Below are 22,404 nucleotides of genomic sequence, written 5' to 3'. Positions count from 1 at the left end.
TTCTTTCTTTTACTAGTGAAGAGATGTAGCGTGAACAGTTATACAGTCTAAATATCCCATATGGGTCGTGTGAAATGGTATTTTCAGTTTCATTCAGTTGAAGTAAAGAACGTTGAATATTTCTAAGTGTGCTGTTTTGAACCAAGACTGTAATTTTTGACAGTCACTGTATCAATGTTATTTTTGCGTCTTTTGAATAAAGTTTTTGACCTGCAAGTGCTAATTTCTTTAGTTATTGGGGTAAAATGGGTAGTGTCAATAGGAAGGTGTTTGCCAATTCAGTAACCTAATTTAATGTTAATGGAAACTAACATTACCTCAAATTGTTTAGTTATAATTGTTGTTTAACTGAATCTTGACGTCAGAGGCCTTAAATAGAATGTTTTGTATTGTTCTTTCCCAACATTTTTCAAAAGAAACAGTCTAATTTCTTTGCTGCGATTGATTCCAGAGAACACGGAAGAACTGACATTATTTAACTGTTGATTTATATAGATTCAGTAGAGGAGTAATGTCAGTTTAATTCTTTACCTACTGCAGTGAAATTAGACATGTTGTTTTGAAAGGTTACTGGTGGATGCCAGCAACCATCTTGGAAGAGAACAATACAATCTGTTATAAGGCCTCCATTTGAAAATTGTGTATTTGATACTAGAATATAATAGCAAAATGTAATTTGAAGATAACATGTAGTATTTAAGTGACCAAGTAGTATTGGGTAAAAGTTATTGAATCGTGTTGGGATAACGTGAGAAAATTGTGAAGGATTAAAATATTCCAAGAGCTCAAATTACTTCATCAAAACATGTTTAAGTCACATTTTATCAACACAAATTGCACAGGTTTATTGAACATGAATAAATTGTGTTAATTTAACTCAATGGTTTAAGTTGCTGCCAAAGCAAAACATCTGTGTGCAACAAATGTCCACCATTGAATTAAGTAAATCCAACAACATATTTTTTTCAGTGTACAACTTCATATAAATAGCTGTAACTTTTGATAGAAGACTCAGACAAACATGTTTATGGCTTTATCTTATAGAACTCAAGGTCCCCGTGCTGGGAAAACAGGATTTGCAGCTGTTGGAGCTAAGATTGTCAAGTTATACACATAATGAAAACCTATAATTTGTTTCGGTCGAGTTCCCCATTCAAATGCATGTAACAGTGAGAAACGCACTGTCTTGGCGAAAGAAAGCGTTTTTGTACAACTTCATATAAATAGCTGTAACTTTTGATAGAAGACTCAGACAAACATGTTTATGGCTTTATCTTATAGAACTCAAGGTCCCCGTGCTGGGAAAACAGGATTTGCAGCTGTTGGATCTAAGATTTTCAAGTTATACACATAATGAAAACCTATACTTTGTTTCGGTCGAGTTCCCCATTCAAATGCATGTAACAGTGAGAAACGCACTGTCTTGGCGAAAGAAAGCGTTTTTGTACAACTTCATATAAATAGCTGTAACTTTTGATAGAAGACTCAGACAAACATGTTTATAGCTTTATCTTATAGAACTCAAGGTCCCCGTGCTGGGAAAACAGGATTTGCAGCTGTTGGAGCTAAGATTTTCAAGTTATACACATAATGAAAACCTATACTTTGTTTCGGTCGAGTTCCCCATTCAAATGCATGTAACAGTGAGAAACGCACTGTCTTGGCGAAAGAAAGCGTTTTTGTACAACTTCATATAAATAGCTGTAACTTTTGATAGAAGACTCAGACAAACATGTTTATGGCTTTATCTTATAGAACTCAAGGTCCCCGTGCTGGGAAAATAGGATTTGCAGCTGTTGGAGCTAAGATTTTCAAGTTATACACATAATGAAAACCTATACTTTGTTTCGGTCGAGTTCCCCATTCAAATGCATGTAACAGTGAGAAACGCACTGTCTTGGCGAAAGAAAGCGTTTTTGTACAACTTCATATAAATAGCTGTAACTTTTGATAGAAGACTCAGACAAACATGTTTATGGCTTTATCTTATAAAACTCAAGGTCCCCGTGCTGGGAAAACAGGTTTTGCAGCTGTTTGAGCTAAGATTTCCAAGTTATACACATAATGAAAACCTATACTTTGTTTCGGTCGAGTTCCCCATTCAAATGCATGTAACAGTGAGAAACGCACTATCTTGGCGAAGGAAAGCGTTTTTGTACAACTTCATATAAATAGCTGTAACTTTTGATAGAAGACTCAGACAAACATGTTTATGGCTTTATCTTATAGAACTCAATATCCCCGTGCTGGGCAAACAGGTTTTGCAGCCGTTTGAGCTAAGATTTTAAAATTATTCACATAATGAAAACCTATACTTTGTTTCGGTCGAGTTCCCCATTTAAATGCATGTAACAGTGAGAAACGCACTGTCTTGGCGAAAGAAAGCGTTTTTGTACAACTTCATATAAATAGCTGTAACTTTTGATAGAAGACTCAGACAAACATGTTTATGGCTTTATCTTATAGAACTCAAGGTCCCCGTGCTGGGAAAACAGGATTTGCAGCTGTTGGAGCTAAGATTTTCAAGTTATACACATAATGAAAACCTATACTTTGTTTCGGTCGAGTTCCCCATTCAAATGCATGTAACAGTGAGAAACGCACTGTCTTGGCGAAAGAAAGCGTTTTTGTACAACTTCATATAAATAGCTGTAACTTTTGATAGAAGACTCAGACAAACATGTTTATGGCTTTATCTTATAGAACTCAAGGTCCCCGTGCTGGGAAAACAGGTTTTGCAGCCGTTTGAGCTAAGATTTTAAAATTATTCACATAATGAAAACCTATACTTTGTTTCGGTCGAGTTCCCCATTCAAATGCATGTAACAGTGAGAAACGCACTGTCTTGGCGAAAGAAAGCGTTTTTGTACAACTTCATATAAATAGCTGTAACTTTTGATAGAAGACTCAGACAAACATGTTTATAGCTTTATCTTATAGAACTCAAGGTCCCCGTGCTGGGAAAACAGGATTTGCAGCTGTTGGAGCTAAGATTTTCAAGTTATACACATAATGAAAACCTATACTTTGTTTCGGTCGAGTTCCCCATTCAAATGCATGTAACAGTGAGAAACGCACTGTCTTGGCGAAAGAAAGCGTTTTTGTACAACTTCATATAAATAGCTGTAACTTTTGATAGAAGACTCAGACAAACATGTTTATGGCTTTATCTTATAGAACTCAAGGTCCCCGTGCTGGGAAAATAGGATTTGCAGCTGTTGGAGCTAAGATTTTCAAGTTATACACATAATGAAAACCTATACTTTGTTTCGGTCGAGTTCTCCATTCAAATGCATGTAACAGTGAGAAACGCACTGTCTTGGCGAAAGAAAGCGTTTTTGTACAACTTCATAGAAATAGCTGTAACTTTTGATAGAAGACTCAGACAAACATGTTTATGGCTTTATCTTATAGAACTCAAGGTCCCCGTGCTGGGCAAACAGGTTTTGCAGCTGTTTGAGCTAAGATTTCCAAGTTATACACATAATGAAAACCTATACTTTGTTTCGGTCGAGTTCCCCATTCAAATGCATGTAACAGTGAGAAACGCACTGTCTTGGCGAAAGAAAGCGTTTTTGTACAACTTCATAGAAATAGCTGTAACTTTTGATAGAAGACTCAGACAAACATGTTTATGGCTTTATCTTATAGAACTCAAGGTCCCCGTGCTGGGAAAACAGGTTTTGCAGCTGTTTGAGCTAAGATTTCCAAGTTATACACATAATGAAAACCTATACTTTGTTTCGGTCGAGTTTCCCATTCAAATGCATGTAACAGTGAGAAACGCACTATCTTGGCGAAAGAAAGCGTTTTTGTACAACTTCATATAAATAGCTGTAACTTTTGATAGAAGACTCAGACAAACATGTTTATGGCTTTATCTTATAGAACTCAATATCCCCGTGCTGGGCACACAGGTTTTGCAGCCGTTTGAGCTAAGATTTTAAAATTATTCACATAATGAAAACCTATACTTTGTTTCGGTCGAGTTCCCCATTTAAATGCATGTAACAGTGAGAAACGCACTGTCTTGGCGAAAGAAAGCGTTTTTGTACAACTTCATATAAATAGCTGTAACTTTTGATAGAAGACTCAGACAAACATGTTTATGGCTTTATCTTATAGAACTCAAGGTCCCCGTGCTGGGAAAACAGGTTTTGCAGCCGTTTGAGCTAAGAGTTTAAAATTATTCACATAATGAAAACCTATACTTTGTTTCAGGCGAGTTTCCCATTCAAATGCATGTAACAGTGAGAAACGCACTGTCTTGGCGAAAGAAAGCGTTTTTGTACAACTTCATATAAATAGCTGTAACTTTTGATAGAAGACTCAGACAAACATGTTTATGGCTTTATCTTATAGAACTCAAGGTCCCCGTGCTGGGAAAACAGGATTTGCAGCTGTTGGAGCTAAGATTTTCAAGTTATACACATAATGAAAACCTATACTTTGTTTCGGTCGAGTTCCCCATTCAAATGCATGTAACAGTGAGAAACGCACTGTCTTGGCGAAAGAAAGCGTTTTTGTACAACTTCATATAAATAGCTGTAACTTTTGATAGAAGACTCAGACAAACATGTTTATGGCTTTATCTTATAGAACTCAAGGTCCCCGTGCTGGGAAAACAGGATTTGCAGCCGTTTGAGCTAAGATTTTAAAATTATTCACATAATGAAAACCTATACTTTGTTTCGGTCGAGTTCCCCATTTAAATGCATGTAACAGTGAGAAACGCACTGTCTTGGCGAAAGAAAGCGTTTTTGTACAACTTCATAGAAATAGCTGTAACTTTTGATAGAAGACTCAGACAAACATGTTTATGGCTTTATCTTATAGAACTCAAGGTCCCCGTGCTGGGAAAACAGGATTTGCAGCTGTTGGAGCTAAGATTTTCAAGTTATACACATAATGAAAACCTATACTTTGTTTCGGTCGAGTTCCCCATTCAAATGCATGTAACAGTGAGAAACGCACTGTCTTGGCGAAAGAAAGCGTTTTTGTACAACTTCATATAAATAGCTGTAACTTTTGATAGAAGACTCAGACAAACATGTTTATGGCTTTATCTTATAGAACTCAAGGTCCCCGTGCTGGGAAAACAGGATTTGCAGCTGTTGGAGCTAAGATTTTCAAGTTATACACATAATGAAAACCTATAATTTGTTTCGGTCGAGTTCCCCATTCAAATGCATGTAACAGTGAGAAACGCACTGTCTTGGCGAAAGAAAGCGTTTTTGTACAACTTCATATAAATAGCTGTAACTTTTGATAGAAGACTCAGACAAACATGTTTATGGCTTTATCTTATAGAACTCAAGGTCCCCGTGCTGGGCAAACAGGTTTTGCAGCTGTTTGAGCTAAGATTTCCAAGTTATACACATAATGAAAACCTATACTTTGTTTCGGTCGAGTTCCCCATTCAAATGCATGTAACAGTGAGAAACGCACTGTCTTGGCGAAAGAAAGCGTTTTTGTACAACTTCATATAAATAGCTGTAACTTTTGATAGAAGACTCAGACAAACATGTTTATGGCTTTATCTTATAGAACTCAAGGTCCCCGTGCTGGGAAAACAGGATTTGCAGCCGTTTGAGCTAAGATTTTAAAATTATTCACATAATGAAAACCTATACTTTGTTTCGGTCGAGTTCCCCATTTAAATGCATGTAACAGTGAGAAACGCACTGTCTTGGCGAAAGAAAGCGTTTTTGTACAACTTCATAGAAATAGCTGTAACTTTTGATAGAAGACTCAGACAAACATGTTTATGGCTTTATCTTATAGAACTCAAGGTCCCCGTGCTGGGAAAACAGGATTTGCAGCCGTTTGAGCTAAGAGTTTAAAATTATTCACATAATGAAAACCTATACTTTGTTTCAGGCGAGTTTCCCATTCAAATGCATGTAACAGTGAGAAACGCACTGTCTTGGCGAAAGAAAGCGTTTTTGTACAACTTCATATAAATAGCTGTAACTTTTGATAGAAGACTCAGACAAACATGTTTATGGCTTTATCTTATAGAACTCAAGGTCCCCGTGCTGGGAAAACAGGATTTGCAGCTGTTGGAGCTAAGATTTTCAAGTTATACACATAATGAAAACCTATACTTTGTTTCGGTCGAGTTCCCCATTCAAATGCATGTAACAGTGAGAAACGCACTGTCTTGGCGAAAGAAAGCATTTTTGTACAACTTCATATAAATAGCTGTAACTTTTGATAGAAGACTGGGATACACATGTTTATGGCTTTATCTTATAGAACTCAAGGTCCCCGTGCTGGGAAAACAGGATTTGCAGCTGTTGGAGCTAAGATTTTCAAGTTATACACATAATGAAAACCTATAATTTGTTTCGGTCGAGTTCCCCATTCAAATGCATGTAACAGTGAGAAACGCACTGTCTTGGCGAAAGAAAGCGTTTTTGTACAACTTCATATAAATAGCTGTAACTTTTGATAGAAGACTCAGACAAACATGTTTATGGCTTTATCTTATAGAACTTGCAGCTGTTTGAGCTAAGATTTCCAAGTTATACACATAATGAAAACCTATACTTTGTTTCGGTCGAGTTCCCCATTCAAATGCATGTAACAGTGAGAAACGCACTATCTTGGCGAAAGAAAGCGTTTTTGTACAACTTCATATAAATAGCTGTAACTTTTGATAGAAGACTCAGACAAACATGTTTATGGCTTTATCTTATAGAACTCAATATCCCCGTGCTGGGCACACAGGTTTTGCAGCCGTTTGAGCTAAGATTTTAAAATTATTCACATAATGAAAACCTATACTTTGTTTCGGGCGAGTTCCCCATTTAAATGCATGTAACAGTGAGAAACGCACTGTCTTGGCGAAAGAAAGCATTTTTGTACAACTTCATATAAATAGCTGTAACTTTTGATAGAAGACTGGGATACACATGTTTATGGCTTTATCTTATAGAACTCAAGGTCCCCGTGCTGGGAAAACAGGATTTGCAGCTGTTGGAGCTAAGATTTTCAAGTTATACACATAATGAAAACCTATAATTTGTTTCGGTCGAGTTCCCCATTCAAATGCATGTAACAGTGAGAAACGCACTGTCTTGGCGAAAGAAAGCGTTTTTGTACAACTTCATATAAATAGCTGTAACTTTTGATAGAAGACTCAGACAAACATGTTTATGGCTTTATCTTATAGAACTCAAGGTCCCCGTGCTGGGCAAACAGGTTTTGCAGCTGTTTGAGCTAAGATTTCCAAGTTATACACATAATGAAAACCTATACTTTGTTTCGGTCGAGTTCCCCATTCAAATGCATGTAACAGTGAGAAACGCACTGTCTTGGCGAAAGAAAGCGTTTTTGTACAACTTCATATAAATAGCTGTAACTTTTGATAGAAGACTCAGACAAACATGTTTATGGCTTTATCTTATAGAACTCAAGGTCCCCGTGCTGGGAAAACAGGTTTTGCAGCTGTTTGAGCTAAGATTTCCAAGTTATACACATAATGAAAACCTATACTTTGTTTCGGTCGAGTTCCCCATTCAAATGCATGTAACAGTGAGAAACGCACTGTCTTGGCGAAAGAAAGCATTTTTGTACAACTTCATATAAATAGCTGTAACTTTTGATAGAAGACTGGGATACACATGTTTATGGCTTTATCTTATAGAACTCAAGGTCCCCGTGCTGGGAAAACAGGATTTGCAGCTGTTGGATCTAAGATTTTCAAGTTATACACATAATGAAAACCTATAATTTGTTTCGGTCGAGTTCCCCATTCAAATGCATGTAACAGTGAGAAACGCACTGTCTTGGCGAAAGAAAGCGTTTTTGTTCAACTTCATATAAATAGCTGTAACTTTTGATAGAAGACTCAGACAAACATGTTTATGGCTTTATCTTATAGAACTCAAGGTCCCCGTGCTGGGCAAACAGGTTTTGCAGCTGTTTGAGCTAAGATTTCCAAGTTATACACATAATGAAAACCTATACTTTGTTTCGGTCGAGTTCCCCATTCAAATGCATGTAACAGTGAGAAACGCACTGTCTTGGCGAAAGAAAGCGTTTTTGTACAACTTCATATAAATAGCTGTAACTTTTGATAGAAGACTCAGACAAACATGTTTATGGCTTTATCTTATAGAACTCAAGGTCCCCGTGCTGGGAAAACAGGTTTTGCAGCTGTTTGAGCTAAGATTTCCAAGTTATACACATAATGAAAACCTATACTTTGTTTCGGTCGAGTTCCCCATTCAAATGCATGTAACAGTGAGAAACGCACTATCTTGGCGAAAGAAAGCGTTTTTGTACAACTTCATATAAATAGCTGTAACTTTTGATAGAAGACTCAGACAAACATGTTTATGGCTTTATCTTATAGAACTCAATATCCCCGTGCTGGGCACACAGGTTTTGCAGCCGTTTGAGCTAAGATTTTAAAATTATTCACATAATGAAAACCTATACTTTGTTTCGGGCGAGTTCCCCATTTAAATGCATGTAACAGTGAGAAACGCACTGTCTTGGCGAAAGAAAGCATTTTTGTACAACTTCATATAAATAGCTGTAACTTTTGATAGAAGACTGGGATACACATGTTTATGGCTTTATCTTATAGAACTCAAGGTCCCCGTGCTGGGAAAACAGGATTTGCAGCTGTTGGAGCTAAGATTTTCAAGTTATACACATAATGAAAACCTATAATTTGTTTCGGTCGAGTTCCCCATTCAAATGCATGTAACAGTGAGAAACGCACTGTCTTGGCGAAAGAAAGCGTTTTTGTACAACTTCATATAAATAGCTGTAACTTTTGATAGAAGACTCAGACAAACATGTTTATGGCTTTATCTTATAGAACTCAAGGTCCCCGTGCTGGGCAAACAGGTTTTGCAGCTGTTTGAGCTAAGATTTCCAAGTTATACACATAATGAAAACCTATACTTTGTTTCGGTCGAGTTCCCCATTCAAATGCATGTAACAGTGAGAAACGCACTGTCTTGGCGAAAGAAAGCGTTTTTGTACAACTTCATATAAATAGCTGTAACTTTTGATAGAAGACTCAGACAAACATGTTTATGGCTTTATCTTATAGAACTCAAGGTCCCCGTGCTGGGAAAACAGGTTTTGCAGCTGTTTGAGCTAAGATTTCCAAGTTATACACATAATGAAAACCTATACTTTGTTTCGGTCGAGTTCCCCATTCAAATGCATGTAACAGTGAGAAACGCACTGTCTTGGCGAAAGAAAGCATTTTTGTACAACTTCATATAAATAGCTGTAACTTTTGATAGAAGACTGGGATACACATGTTTATGGCTTTATCTTATAGAACTCAAGGTCCCCGTGCTGGGAAAACAGGATTTGCAGCTGTTGGAGCTAAGATTTTCAAGTTATACACATAATGAAAACCTATAATTTGTTTCGGTCGAGTTCCCCATTCAAATGCATGTAACAGTGAGAAACGCACTGTCTTGGCGAAAGAAAGCGTTTTTGTACAACTTCATATAAATAGCTGTAACTTTTGATAGAAGACTCAGACAAACATGTTTATGGCTTTATCTTATAGAACTCAAGGTCCCCGTGCTGGGCAAACAGGTTTTGCAGCTGTTTGAGCTAAGATTTCCAAGTTATACACATAATGAAAACCTATACTTTGTTTCGGTCGAGTTCCCCATTCAAATGCATGTAACAGTGAGAAACGCACTGTCTTGGCGAAAGAAAGCGTTTTTGTACAACTTCATATAAATAGCTGTAACTTTTGATAGAAGACTCAGACAAACATGTTTATGGCTTTATCTTATAGAACTCAAGGTCCCCGTGCTGGGAAAACAGGTTTTGCAGCTGTTTGAGCTAAGATTTCCAAGTTATACACATAATGAAAACCTATACTTTGTTTCGGTCGAGTTCCCCATTCAAATGCATGTAACAGTGAGAAACGCACTATCTTGGCGAAAGAAAGCGTTTTTGTACAACTTCATATAAATAGCTGTAACTTTTGATAGAAGACTCAGACAAACATGTTTATGGCTTTATCTTATAGAACTCAATATCCCCGTGCTGGGCACACAGGTTTTGCAGCCGTTTGAGCTAAGATTTTAAAATTATTCACATAATGAAAACCTATACTTTGTTTCGGGCGAGTTCCCCATTTAAATGCATGTAACAGTGAGAAACGCACTGTCTTGGCGAAAGAAAGCATTTTTGTACAACTTCATATAAATAGCTGTAACTTTTGATAGAAGACTGGGATACACATGTTTATGGCTTTATCTTATAGAACTCAAGGTCCCCGTGCTGGGAAAACAGGATTTGCAGCTGTTGGAGCTAAGATTTTCAAGTTATACACATAATGAAAACCTATAATTTGTTTCGGTCGAGTTCCCCATTCAAATGCATGTAACAGTGAGAAACGCACTGTCTTGGCGAAAGAAAGCGTTTTTGTACAACTTCATATAAATAGCTGTAACTTTTGATAGAAGACTCAGACAAACATGTTTATGGCTTTATCTTATAGAACTCAAGGTCCCCGTGCTGGGCAAACAGGTTTTGCAGCTGTTTGAGCTAAGATTTCCAAGTTATACACATAATGAAAACCTATACTTTGTTTCGGTCGAGTTCCCCATTCAAATGCATGTAACAGTGAGAAACGCACTGTCTTGGCGAAATAAAGCGTTTTTGTACAACTTCATATAAATAGCTGTAACTTTTGATAGAAGACTCAGACAAACATGTTTATGGCTTTATCTTATAGAACTCAAGGTCCCCGTGCTGGGAAAACAGGTTTTGCAGCTGTTTGAGCTAAGATTTCCAAGTTATACACATAATGAAAACCTATACTTTGTTTCGGTCGAGTTCCCCATTCAAATGCATGTAACAGTGAGAAACGCACTGTCTTGGCGAAAGAAAGCGTTTTTGTACAACTTCATATAAATAGCTGTAACTTTTGATAGAAGACTCAGACAAACATGTTTATAGCTTTATCTTATAGAACTCAAGGTCCCCGTGCTGGGAAAACAGGATTTGCAGCTGTTGGAGCTAAGATTTTCAAGTTATACACATAATGAAAACCTATACTTTGTTTCGGTCGAGTTCCCCATTCAAATGCATGTAACAGTGAGAAACGCACTGTCTTGGCGAAAGAAAGCGTTTTTGTACAACTTCATATAAATAGCTGTAACTTTTGATAGAAGACTCAGACAAACATGTTTATGGCTTTATCTTATAGAACTCAAGGTCCCCGTGCTGGGAAAACAGGTTTTGCAGCCGTTTGAGCTAAGAGTTTAAAATTATTCACATAATGAAAACCTATACTTTGTTTCAGGCGAGTTTCCCATTCAAATGCATGTAACAGTGAGAAACGCACTGTCTTGGCGAAAGAAAGCGTTTTTGTACAACTTCATATAAATAGCTGTAACTTTTGATAGAAGACTCAGACAAACATGTTTATGGCTTTATCTTATAGAACTCAAGGTCCCCGTGCTGGGAAAACAGGATTTGCAGCTGTTGGAGCTAAGATTTTCAAGTTATACACATAAAGAAAACCTATACTTTGTTTCGGTCGAGTTCCCCATTCAAATGCATGTAACAGTGAGAAACGCATTGTCTTGGCGAAAGAAAGCGTTTTTGTACAACTTCATATAAATAGCTGTAACTTTTGATAGAAGACTCAGACAAACATGTTTATGGCTTTATCTTATAGAACTCAAGGTCCCCGTGCTGGGAAAATAGGATTTGCAGCTGTTGGAGCTAAGATTTTCAAGTTATACACATAATGAAAACCTATACTTTGTTTCGGTCGAGTTCCCCATTCAAATGCATGTAACAGTGAGAAACGCACTGTCTTGGCGAAAGAAAGCGTTTTTGTACAACTTCATATAAATAGCTGTAACTTTTGATAGAAGACTCAGACAAACATGTTTATGGCTTTATCTTATAGAACTCAAGGTCCCCGTGCTGGGAAAACAGGTTTTGCAGCCGTTTGAGCTAAGAGTTTAAAATTATTCACATAATGAAAACCTATACTTTGTTTCAGGCGAGTTTCCCATTCAAATGCACGTAACAGTGAGAAACGCACTGTCTTTGCGAAAGAAAGCGTTTTTGTACAACTTCATATAAATAGCTGTAACTTTTGATAGAAGACTCAGACAAACATGTTTATGGCTTTATCTTATAGAACTCAAGGTCCCCGTGCTGGGAAAACAGGATTTGCAGCTGTTGGAGCTAAGATTTTAAAATTATTCACATAATGAAAACCTATACTTTGTTTCGGTCGAGTTCCCCATTCAAATGCATGTAACAGTGAGAAACGCACTGTCTTGGCGAAAGAAAGCGTTTTTGTACAACTTCATATAAATAGCTGTAACTTTTGATAGAAGACTCAGACAAACATGTTTATGGCTTTATCTTATAGAACTCAAGGTCCCCGTGCTGGGAAAACAGATTTTGCAGCTGTTTGAGCTAAGATTTCCAAGTTATACACATAATGAAAACCTATACTTTGTTTCGGTCGAGTTCCCCATTCAAATGCATGTAACAGTGAGAAACGCACTGTCTTGGCGAAAGAAAGCGTTTTTGTACAACTTCATATAAATAGCTGTAACTTTTGATAGAAGACTCAGACAAACATGTTTATGGCTTTATCTTATAGAACTCAAGGTCCCCGTGCTGGGAAAACAGATTTTGCAGCTGTTTGAGCTAAGATTTCCAAGTTATACACATAATGAAAACCTATACTTTGTTTCGGTCGAGTTCCCCATTCAAATGCATGTAACAGTGAGAAACGCACTGTCTTGGCGAAAGAAAGCGTTTTTGTACAACTTCATATAAATAGCTGTAACTTTTGATAGAAGACTCAGACAAACATGTTTATGGCTTTATCTTATAGAACTCAAGGTCCCCGTGCTGGGAAAACAGGATTTGCAGCTGTTGGAGCTAGGATTTTCAAGTTATACACATAATGAAAACCTATAATTTGTTTCGGTCGAGTTCCCCATTCAAATGCATGTAACAGTGAGAAACGCACTGTCTTGGCGAAATAAAGCGTTTTTGTACAACTTCATATAAATAGCTGTAACTTTTGATAGAAGACTCAGACAAACATGTTTATGGCTTTATCTTATAGAACTCAAGGTCCCCGTGCTGGGAAAACAGGATTTGCAGCTGTTGGAGCTAAGATTTTCAAGTTATACACATAATGAAAACCTATACTTTGTTTCGGTCGAGTTCCCCATTCAAATGCATGTAACAGTGAGAAACGCACTGTCTTGGCGAAAGAAAGCGTTTTTGTACAACTTCATATAAATAGCTGTAACTTTTGATAGAAGACTCAGACAAACATGTTTATGGCTTTATCTTATAGAACTCAAGGTCCCCGTGCTGGGAAAATAGGATTTGCAGCTGTTGGAGCTAAGATTTTCAAGTTATACACATAATGAAAACCTATACTTTGTTTCGGTCGAGTTCCCCATTCAAATGCATGTAACAGTGAGAAACGCACTGTCTTGGCGAAAGAAAGCGTTTTTGTACAACTTCATATAAATAGCTGTAACTTTTGATAGAAGACTCAGACAAACATGTTTATGGCTTTATCTTATAGAACTCAAGGTCCCCGTGCTGGGAAAACAGGTTTTGCAGCTGTTTGAGCTAAGATTTCCAAGTTATACACATAATGAAAACCTATACTTTGTTTCGGTCGAGTTCCCCATTCAAATGCATGTAACAGTGAGAAACGCACTATCTTGGCGAAAGAAAGCGTTTTTGTACAACTTCATATAAATAGCTGTAACTTTTGATAGAAGACTCAGACAAACATGTTTATGGCTTTATCTTATAGAACTCAATATCCCCGTGCTGGGCACACAGGTTTTGCAGCCGTTTGAGCTAAGATTTTAAAATTATTCACATAATGAAAACCTATACTTTGTTTCGGTCGAGTTCCCCATTTAAATGCATGTAACAGTGAGAAACGCACTGTCTTGGCGAAAGAAAGCGTTTTTGTACAACTTCATATAAATAGCTGTAACTTTTGATAGAAGACTCAGACAAACATGTTTATGGCTTTATCTTATAGAACTCAAGGTCCCCGTGCTGGGAAAACAGGTTTTGCAGCCGTTTGAGCTAAGAGTTTAAAATTATTCACATAATGAAAACCTATACTTTGTTTCAGGCGAGTTTCCCATTCAAATGCACGTAACAGTGAGAAACGCACTGTCTTTGCGAAAGAAAGCGTTTTTGTACAACTTCATATAAATAGCTGTAACTTTTGATAGAAGACTCAGACAAACATGTTTATGGCTTTATCTTATAGAACTCAAGGTCCCCGTGCTGGGAAAACAGGATTTGCAGCTGTTGGAGCTAAGATTTTCAAGTTATACACATAATGAAAACCTATAATTTGTTTCGGTCGAGTTCCCCATTCAAATGCATGTAACAGTGAGAAACGCACTGTCTTGGCGAAATAAAGCGTTTTTGTACAACTTCATATAAATAGCTGTAACTTTTGATAGAAGACTCAGACAAACATGTTTATGGCTTTATCTTATAGAACTCAAGGTCCCCGTGCTGGGAAAACAGGATTTGCAGCTGTTGGAGCTAAGATTTTCAAGTTATACACATAATGAAAACCTATACTTTGTTTCGGTCGAGTTCCCCATTCAAATGCATGTAACAGTGAGAAACGCACTGTCTTGGCGAAAGAAAGCGTTTTTGTACAACTTCATATAAATAGCTGTAACTTTTGATAGAAGACTCAGACAAACATGTTTATGGCTTTATCTTATAGAACTCAAGGTCCCCGTGCTGGGAAAATAGGATTTGCAGCTGTTGGAGCTAAGATTTTCAAGTTATACACATAATGAAAACCTATACTTTGTTTCGGTCGAGTTCCCCATTCAAATGCATGTAACAGTGAGAAACGCACTGTCTTGGCGAAAGAAAGCGTTTTTGTACAACTTCATATAAATAGCTGTAACTTTTGATAGAAGACTCAGACAAACATGTTTATGGCTTTATCTTATAGAACTCAAGGTCCCCGTGCTGGGAAAACAGGTTTTGCAGCCGTTTGAGCTAAGAGTTTAAAATTATTCACATAATGAAAACCTATACTTTGTTTCAGGCGAGTTTCCCATTCAAATGCATGTAACAGTGAGAAACGCACTGTCTTGGCGAAAGAAAGCGTTTTTGTACAACTTCATATAAATAGCTGTAACTTTTGATAGAAGACTCAGACAAACATGTTTATGGCTTTATCTTATAGAACTCAAGGTCCCCGTGCTGGGAAAACAGGATTTGCAGCTGTTGGAGCTAAGATTTTAAAATTATTCACATAATGAAAACCTATACTTTGTTTCGGTCGAGTTCCCCATTCAAATGCATGTAACAGTGAGAAACGCACTGTCTTGGTGAAAGAAAGCGTTTTTGTACAACTTCATATAAATAGCTGTAACTTTTGATAGAAGACTCAGACAAACATGTTTATGGCTTTATCTTATAGAACTCAAGGTCCCCGTGCTGGGAAAACAGGATTTGCAGCTGTTGGAGCTAAGATTTTCAAGTTATACACATAATGAAAACCTATACTTTGTTTCGGTCGAGTTCCCCATTCAAATGCATGTAACAGTGAGAAACGCACTGTCTTGGCGAAAGAAAGCGTTTTTGTACAACTTCATATAAATAGCTGTAACTTTTGATAGAAGACTCAGACAAACATGTTTATGGCTTTATCTTATAGAACTCAAGGTCCCCGTGCTGGGAAAACAGGTTTTGCAGCTGTTTGAGCTAAGATTTCCAAGTTATACACATAATGAAAACCTATACTTTGTTTCGGTCGAGTTCCCCATTCAAATGCATGTAACAGTGAGAAACGCACTGTCTTGGCGAAAGAAAGCGTTTTTGTACAACTTCATATAAATAGCTGTAACTTTTGATAGAAGACTCAGACAAACATGTTTATGGCTTTATCTTATAGAACTCAAGGTCCCCGTGCTGGGCAAACAGGTTTTGCAGCTGTTTGAGCTAAGATTTCCAAGTTATACACATAATGAAAACCTATACTTTGTTTCGGTCGAGTTCCCCATTCAAATGCATGTAACAGTGAGAAACGCACTGTCTTGGCGAAAGAAAGCGTTTTTGTACAACTTCATATAAATAGCTGTAACTTTTGATAGAAGACTCAGACAAACATGTTTATGGCTTTATCTTATAGAACTCAAGGTCCCCGTGCTGGGAAAACAGGATTTGCAGCCGTTTGAGCTAAGATTTTAAAATTATTCACATAATGAAAACCTATACTTTGTTTCGGTCGAGTTCCCCATTTAAATGCATGTAACAGTGAGAAACGCACTGTCTTGGCGAAAGAAAGCGTTTTTGTACAACTTCATAGAAATAGCTGTAACTTTTGATAGAAGACTCAGACAAACATGTTTATGGCTTTATCTTATAGAACTCAAGGTCCCCGTGCTGGGAAAACAGGATTTGCAGCCGTTTGAGCTAAGAGTTTAAAATTATTCACATAATGAAAACCTATACTTTGTTTCAGGCGAGTTTCCCATTCAAATGCATGTAACAGTGAGAAACGCACTGTCTTGGCGAAAGAAAGCGTTTTTGTACAACTTCATATAAATAGCTGTAACTTTTGATAGAAGACTCAGACAAACATGTTTATGGCTTTATCTTATAGAACTCAAGGTCCCCGTGCTGGGAAAACAGGATTTGCAGCTGTTGGAGCTAAGATTTTCAAGTTATACACATAATGAAAACCTATACTTTGTTTCGGTCGAGTTCCCCATTCAAATGCATGTAACAGTGAGAAACGCACTGTCTTGGCGAAAGAAAGCATTTTTGTACAACTTCATATAAATAGCTGTAACTTTTGATAGAAGACTGGGATACACATGTTTATGGCTTTATCTTATAGAACTCAAGGTCCCCGTGCTGGGAAAACAGGATTTGCAGCTGTTGGAGCTAAGATTTTCAAGTTATACACATAATGAAAACCTATAATTTGTTTCGGTCGAGTTCCCCATTCAAATGCATGTAACAGTGAGAAACGCACTGTCTTGGCGAAAGAAAGCGTTTTTGTACAACTTCATATAAATAGCTGTAACTTTTGATAGAAGACTCAGACAAACATGTTTATGGCTTTATCTTATAGAACTTGCAGCTGTTTGAGCTAAGATTTCCAAGTTATACACATAATGAAAACCTATACTTTGTTTCGGTCGAGTTCCCCATTCAAATGCATGTAACAGTGAGAAACGCACTATCTTGGCGAAAGAAAGCGTTTTTGTACAACTTCATATAAATAGCTGTAACTTTTGATAGAAGACTCAGACAAACATGTTTATGGCTTTATCTTATAGAACTCAATATCCCCGTGCTGGGCACACAGGTTTTGCAGCCGTTTGAGCTAAGATTTTAAAATTATTCACATAATGAAAACCTATACTTTGTTTCGGTCGAGTTCCCCATTTAAATGCATGTAACAGTGAGAAACGCACTGTCTTGGCGAAAGAAAGCGTTTTTGTACAACTTCATATAAATAGCTGTAACTTTTGATAGAAGACTCAGACAAACATGTTTATGGCTTTATCTTATAGAACTCAAGGTCCCCGTGCTGGGAAAACAGGTTTTGCAGCCGTTTGAGCTAAGAGTTTAAAATTATTCACATAATGAAAACCTATACTTTGTTTCAGGCGAGTTTCCCATTCAAATGCACGTAACAGTGAGAAACGCACTGTCTTTGCGAAAGAAAGCGTTTTTGTACAACTTCATATAAATAGCTGTAACTTTTGATAGAAGACTCAGACAAACATGTTTATGGCTTTATCTTATAGAACTCAAGGTCCCCGTGCTGGGAAAACAGGATTTGCAGCTGTTGGAGCTAAGATTTTCAAGTTATACACATAATGAAAACCTATAATTTGTTTCGGTCGAGTTCCCCATTCAAATGCATGTAACAGTGAGAAACGCACTGTCTTGGCGAAATAAAGCGTTTTTGTACAACTTCATATAAATAGCTGTAACTTTTGATAGAAGACTCAGACAAACATGTTTATGGCTTTATCTTATAGAACTCAAGGTCCCCGTGCTGGGAAAACAGGATTTGCAGCTGTTGGAGCTAAGATTTTCAAGTTATACACATAATGAAAACCTATACTTTGTTTCGGTCGAGTTCCCCATTCAAATGCATGTAACAGTGAGAAACGCACTGTCTTGGCGAAAGAAAGCGTTTTTGTACAACTTCATATAAATAGCTGTAACTTTTGATAGAAGACTCAGACAAACATGTTTATGGCTTTATCTTATAGAACTCAAGGTCCCCGTGCTGGGAAAATAGGATTTGCAGCTGTTGGAGCTAAGATTTTCAAGTTATACACATAATGAAAACCTATACTTTGTTTCGGTCGAGTTCCCCATTCAAATGCATGTAACAGTGAGAAACGCACTGTCTTGGCGAAAGAAAGCGTTTTTGTACAACTTCATATAAATAGCTGTAACTTTTGATAGAAGACTCAGACAAACATGTTTATGGCTTTATCTTATAGAACTCAAGGTCCCCGTGCTGGGAAAACAGGTTTTGCAGCCGTTTGAGCTAAGAGTTTAAAATTATTCACATAATGAAAACCTATACTTTGTTTCAGGCGAGTTTCCCATTCAAATGCATGTAACAGTGAGAAACGCACTGTCTTGGCGAAAGAAAGCGTTTTTGTACAACTTCATATAAATAGCTGTAACTTTTGATAGAAGACTCAGACAAACATGTTTATGGCTTTATCTTATAGAACTCAAGGTCCCCGTGCTGGGAAAACAGGATTTGCAGCTGTTGGAGCTAAGATTTTAAAATTATTCACATAATGAAAACCTATACTTTGTTTCGGTCGAGTTCCCCATTCAAATGCATGTAACAGTGAGAAACGCACTGTCTTGGTGAAAGAAAGCGTTTTTGTACAACTTCATATAAATAGCTGTAACTTTTGATAGAAGACTCAGACAAACATGTTTATGGCTTTATCTTATAGAACTCAAGGTCCCCGTGCTGGGAAAACAGGTTTTGCAGCTGTTTGAGCTAAGATTTCCAAGTTATACACATAATGAAAACCTATACTTTGTTTCGGTCGAGTTCCCCATTCAAATGCATGTAACAGTGAGAAACGCACTGTCTTGGCGAAAGAAAGCGTTTTTGTACAACTTCATATAAATAGCTGTAACTTTTGATAGAAGACTCAGACAAACATGTTTATGGCTTTATCTTATAGAACTCAAGGTCCCCGTGCTGGGAAAACAGGATTTGCAGCTGTTGGAGCTAAGATTTTCAAGTTATACACATAATGAAAACCTATACTTTGTTTCGGTCGAGTTCCCCATTCAAATGCATGTAACAGTGAGAAACGCACTGTCTTGGCGAAAGAAAGCGTTTTTGTACAACTTCATATAAATAGCTGTAACTTTTGATAGAAGACTCAGACAAACATGTTTATGGCTTTATCTTATAGAACTCAAGGTCCCCGTGCTGGGAAAACAGGTTTTGCAGCTGTTTGAGCTAAGATTTCCAAGTTATACACATAATGAAAACCTATACTTTGTTTCGGTCGAGTTCCCCATTCAAATGCATGTAACAGTGAGAAACGCACTGTCTTGGCGAAAGAAAGCGTTTTTGTACAACTTCATATAAATAGCTGTAACTTTTGATAGAAGACTCAGACAAACATGTTTATGGCTTTATCTTATAGAACTCAAGGTCCCCGTGCTGGGCAAACAGGTTTTGCAGCTGTTTGAGCTAAGATTTCCAAGTTATACACATAATGAAAACCTATACTTTGTTTCGGTCGAGTTCCCCATTCAAATGCATGTAACAGTGAGAAACGCACTGTCTTGGCGAAAGAAAGCGTTTTTGTACAACTTCATATAAATAGCTGTAACTTTTGATAGAAGACTCAGACAAACATGTTTATGGCTTTATCTTATAGAACTCAAGGTCCCCGTGCTGGGAAAACAGGATTTGCAGCCGTTTGAGCTAAGATTTTAAAATTATTCACATAATGAAAACCTATACTTTGTTTCGGTCGAGTTCCCCATTTAAATGCATGTAACAGTGAGAAACGCACTGTCTTGGCGAAAGAAAGCGTTTTTGTACAACTTCATAGAAATAGCTGTAACTTTTGATAGAAGACTCAGACAAACATGTTTATGGCTTTATCTTATAGAACTCAAGGTCCCCGTGCTGGGAAAACAGGATTTGCAGCCGTTTGAGCTAAGAGTTTAAAATTATTCACATAATGAAAACCTATACTTTGTTTCAGGCGAGTTTCCCATTCAAATGCATGTAACAGTGAGAAACGCACTGTCTTGGCGAAAGAAAGCGTTTTTGTACAACTTCATATAAATAGCTGTAACTTTTGATAGAAGACTCAGACAAACATGTTTATGGCTTTATCTTATAGAACTCAAGGTCCCCGTGCTGGGAAAACAGGATTTGCAGCTGTTGGAGCTAAGATTTTCAAGTTATACACATAATGAAAACCTATACTTTGTTTCGGTCGAGTTCCCCATTCAAATGCATGTAACAGTGAGAAACGCACTGTCTTGGCGAAAGAAAGCATTTTTGTACAACTTCATATAAATAGCTGTAACTTTTGATAGAAGACTGGGATACACATGTTTATGGCTTTATCTTATAGAACTCAAGGTCCCCGTGCTGGGAAAACAGGATTTGCAGCTGTTGGAGCTAAGATTTTCAAGTTATACACATAATGAAAACCTATAATTTGTTTCGGTCGAGTTCCCCATTCAAATGCATGTAACAGTGAGAAACGCACTGTCTTGGCGAAAGAAAGCGTTTTTGTACAACTTCATATAAATAGCTGTAACTTTTGATAGAAGACTCAGACAAACATGTTTATGGCTTTATCTTATAGAACTTGCAGCTGTTTGAGCTAAGATTTCCAAGTTATACACATAATGAAAACCTATACTTTGTTTCGGTCGAGTTCCCCATTCAAATGCATGTAACAGTGAGAAACGCACTATCTTGGCGAAAGAAAGCGTTTTTGTACAACTTCATATAAATAGCTGTAACTTTTGATAGAAGACTCAGACAAACATGTTTATGGCTTTATCTTATAGAACTCAATATCCCCGTGCTGGGCACACAGGTTTTGCAGCCGTTTGAGCTAAGATTTTAAAATTATTCACATAATGAAAACCTATACTTTGTTTCGGGCGAGTTCCCCATTTAAATGCATGTAACAGTGAGAAACGCACTGTCTTGGCGAAAGAAAGCATTTTTGTACAACTTCATATAAATAGCTGTAACTTTTGATAGAAGACTGGGATACACATGTTTATGGCTTTATCTTATAGAACTCAAGGTCCCCGTGCTGGGAAAACAGGATTTGCAGCTGTTGGAGCTAAGATTTTCAAGTTATACACATAATGAAAACCTATAATTTGTTTCGGTCGAGTTCCCCATTCAAATGCATGTAACAGTGAGAAACGCACTGTCTTGGCGAAAGAAAGCGTTTTTGTACAACTTCATATAAATAGCTGTAACTTTTGATAGAAGACTCAGACAAACATGTTTATGGCTTTATCTTATAGAACTCAAGGTCCCCGTGCTGGGCAAACAGGTTTTGCAGCTGTTTGAGCTAAGATTTCCAAGTTATACACATAATGAAAACCTATACTTTGTTTCGGTCGAGTTCCCCATTCAAATGCATGTAACAGTGAGAAACGCACTGTCTTGGCGAAAGAAAGCGTTTTTGTACAACTTCATATAAATAGCTGTAACTTTTGATAGAAGACTCAGACAAACATGTTTATGGCTTTATCTTATAGAACTCAAGGTCCCCGTGCTGGGAAAACAGGTTTTGCAGCTGTTTGAGCTAAGATTTCCAAGTTATACACATAATGAAAACCTATACTTTGTTTCGGTCGAGTTCCCCATTCAAATGCATGTAACAGTGAGAAACGCACTGTCTTGGCGAAAGAAAGCATTTTTGTACAACTTCATATAAATAGCTGTAACTTTTGATAGAAGACTGGGATACACATGTTTATGGCTTTATCTTATAGAACTCAAGGTCCCCGTGCTGGGAAAACAGGATTTGCAGCTGTTGGATCTAAGATTTTCAAGTTATACACATAATGAAAACCTATAATTTGTTTCGGTCGAGTTCCCCATTCAAATGCATGTAACAGTGAGAAACGCACTGTCTTGGCGAAAGAAAGCGTTTTTGTTCAACTTCATATAAATAGCTGTAACTTTTGATAGAAGACTCAGACAAACATGTTTATGGCTTTATCTTATAGAACTCAAGGTCCCCGTGCTGGGCAAACAGGTTTTGCAGCTGTTTGAGCTAAGATTTCCAAGTTATACACATAATGAAAACCTATACTTTGTTTCGGTCGAGTTCCCCATTCAAATGC

The 22,404-nt window shown here is 37.2% G+C and overlaps 1 long non-coding RNA gene across 9 annotated transcripts in view; it reads left to right on the top strand.

Annotated features, from left to right (window-relative positions):
- The window catches only part of LOC145430330 (uncharacterized), a 184,476-nt gene that overhangs the window by 18,214 nt on the left and 143,858 nt on the right, over window positions 1-22,404 (top strand). The gene's annotated exons all lie outside the window — the stretch shown is intronic.

Source organism: Astatotilapia calliptera, chromosome 8 (genome assembly GCF_964374335.1).
Source record: "Astatotilapia calliptera chromosome 8, fAstCal68.1, whole genome shotgun sequence".
In the NCBI taxonomy this organism is placed as follows: domain Eukaryota; kingdom Metazoa; phylum Chordata; class Actinopteri; order Cichliformes; family Cichlidae; genus Astatotilapia; species Astatotilapia calliptera.
This window is presented reverse-complemented; position numbering and strand designations above follow the sequence as displayed.